The sequence below is a fragment of the Arachis ipaensis genome, chromosome B08, assembly GCF_000816755.2.
Source record: "Arachis ipaensis cultivar K30076 chromosome B08, Araip1.1, whole genome shotgun sequence".
Taxonomy (NCBI): Eukaryota; Viridiplantae; Streptophyta; class Magnoliopsida; order Fabales; family Fabaceae; genus Arachis; species Arachis ipaensis.
The window spans coordinates 14,199,617-14,202,556 of record NC_029792.2 but is presented as its reverse complement, the minus strand read 5'-3'; the positions used below and the strand labels follow the sequence as shown (position 1 = coordinate 14,202,556).

The following is a 2,940-nucleotide window of genomic DNA, read 5'->3' as shown; positions in this document are numbered from 1 at the left end:
TAAACCTAAGACAAGAGCCTATAGATAACAACGATACAGATAGATCTAGAGGTGATTGGTGACTACTTTGACGTGATGCCTTTTCTCTATATAAAAGAGAATGATGAGGAGGTGAAAAGTGAAAACCCATCTTTAAGAATTAAGCCTTTACTATACATATATACTAAGTCCAAATCAAATTAAATGTCAAATGTTGGTTAAAATTTGGACCAACTTGTAAAGAATTATTTTAAACACATGATGGATCAAGTATTTTTTAAACAAATAGAATTCTAGTAAGGTATGTTTGAAGATAACTAGCTACTACTCATAGGTATTTTTTGAATTATTCTTTACAATATTTATAATTGAAAAAGATCTCTTAATTGTAGCAGTTAAAACAGAAAAAATTAATACCAAATGAATCAAGAAGGATGGTCACAAGAAAAAAAAAATCACTTTATGAGATTTGATAAATTTTATTTAATTAAAAAATATTAGTAATAATATCTTTTTAAAATTTTTTTAATATTTTTACTTATTTCTTAGATATTAAAAATTATTAATATTTAGATTAGACTGAATTTTTATTTATACTAGACTAAATATTAAATAAATTTTAAAAAAATTAAAATTGGAAAAGAAAAAGATAATATTGAAAAATTTTAACTAGAGAATATGTGAATTATGAAATGTGAATTATGAAATGTCTAGACATCTCTTCTTCTTCCTTAATCATTCACTCTTCCATCTAATTTTTTTTCTTTTATATTCTTAATTCTCTTTTTACTTATTACAGTAAATCAATTTTCAATATCATTAAATATTTAGGTAGTGTTTGAAAGAGAGACTAAGCCTGAGAGAAAGTATTTTAAAAGACAGAGACTGAAATAAATCTCAGTATTATGTTTGGTGTAAAGTGAGAGACAGAGACTGAAATAAGAATGAAGTTCTAATTTAATTTGCACAAAGGATAAAGTTAGAATTAATTAATTGAAATGGAGGTATTTTAAGTATAAAATGTTATTAAAGTTTCAGTCTCTATTTCCAAAAATTTCAGTCTCCTGTGTCCCTACTTTTTGGAGGTACTGAAATACTGAAAATTTAGGGATAAAACTGAAATTTTTATACTAGTCTCTAGGCCAACAAAGATGATACTGAGTCTCAGTCTCCCAATCTTCGTCCCAATACCTCAAAACAAACGCTAACTTACAGTCCCTTGCCTAACCATAGTTGTAAGAACCGAACCGGTGATCAAACCAATCAGGTTACTGGTTCAGTAGTTCAACCGATAAATCACTGGTTGAACTGGTAAAACCGGGCTCACGTAAATAAAAAATATAAAATAGTCAAAAACCTAATAAATTTAAAATACATATCTTCACCAATATTTTAAGAACAACCAGTCTCAAATTCTAAAGATAACTCATACAAAGATAATATGAAATTAGTTAGTACTACTACAATAGTATATTAATTTAACACAATAAATTTTGAATGCTTCAAATGTCTCTTCTATGCCACGGATTCCTTTCTAATACTACATCTCTAAATTCGAAAAGGGGTACATGAAAAGAGAAGTACAAGGGAAAGAAAAACTTACATGCATATACCAACTGCATGTAGGGATCCTCTTATTTGTCATTATCATTTCCCCAGGTAAATCAACCCAAATCCGACCAAATATTAACTTGTTAACTTTTGTAGGTGGAGGCACCAAATCTAAGACGATACCATCTCTCTTGAGGATCATTCGTGTTCTGCGAACATTAATCCACAAAACTAATTCCTTCTTAAACAACAAATGACAACATAACAAAGTACCAACAAATTAAATCTCATGATGATTACCTTTCAACAGGATAAATATCAACAGAATTTTTCAAAAACTTTAATTTTAACTTTGAAGTCACATCATATGCAAAATGGTCATTCTCAGCATGCCCATCACTCTTTGGGGATGATGACTCACCTGAAATTTAAATTAAAGAACTTATATATACCAAAAGAGAAAAGAGACATTAACAATATCCTTAATATTTATTCATTTTGACATCAAATAGGAATAGTTAAAACTTCTTGCAAATGTCGTCATACAAAACATTTTGAGAGAGAGTGATGTACAATAATCTGAATTAAAAAGCTCCGATGAGAATCCCATACTAGATGGATACCTGTTTTGCAAGAAATGTAATTCCACCATGGTTAACCAATTCATAAGTCTCTCCAAGGATTGGATTGAAAGGCTTCCGTGTTTGTTGATATGCTAAATACACAGATATAACCCATGATACTGAAATGATTACATGTATCACAAGTGTGAAGCGTAATTAGAGATAGGATCATACTTATTCTAATACAAGAAGAAGAATTAATACAACTGGAAGTCAGTCGTGCAACTAATACAACAAGCACACAAAAACAACCAAAAACACTAATAATCAGAAGAAAAAAAAAAGAGAAAAACATAAATTAGTCCCTGACCTTTTAACCCGCGGACATTTTCGTCCCTGACCATTGAAAAATATTTTTAAGTCCCTGATGTGCCTAAAAACTAGACGGATCAATCCCTCCGTCCATAAGCCATCGTCAGACCCGACGGAAAAGGCTGACCTGGCTTCCCCTCTGCTTACCTAGCTTAAAGGCATTCCCACGTGGCACATTAGTGGGATGGAGCTTTTAAAAAAGGGACACATAAGTCCCTCTCACTCAAAACGACGTCGTTTTGTGTGCTGCCCCTTATATACACTCTCATCCCTTTCCTTGTGTACAATGCCTATTACACCCACAGAGCTTTTACAGAATTACATTAAACCCTAAGGAAGACCAAAGATCAAACGCAGTTATACTCTGTTTCTCCCTCCAAAAAAAACCACCATCCATACTGAGAAGGATCCGGTGTGCATTCGCTATCAAAGAGGGAGAACCATATAGTGTTGTCTGATTTGCCATCTTCGTCAC

General features: G+C 31.5%; 1 long non-coding RNA gene across 1 annotated transcript; it reads right to left on the bottom strand.

Moving 5' to 3' along the window:
* LOC110265551 lies at positions 1,880-2,254 on the bottom strand. The gene is made up of 2 exons (XR_002351707.1): positions 2,154-2,254; positions 1,880-1,951 (listed from the first exon to the last, which is right to left on the bottom strand). It is a non-coding gene; the product is annotated as an uncharacterized LOC110265551 (long non-coding RNA).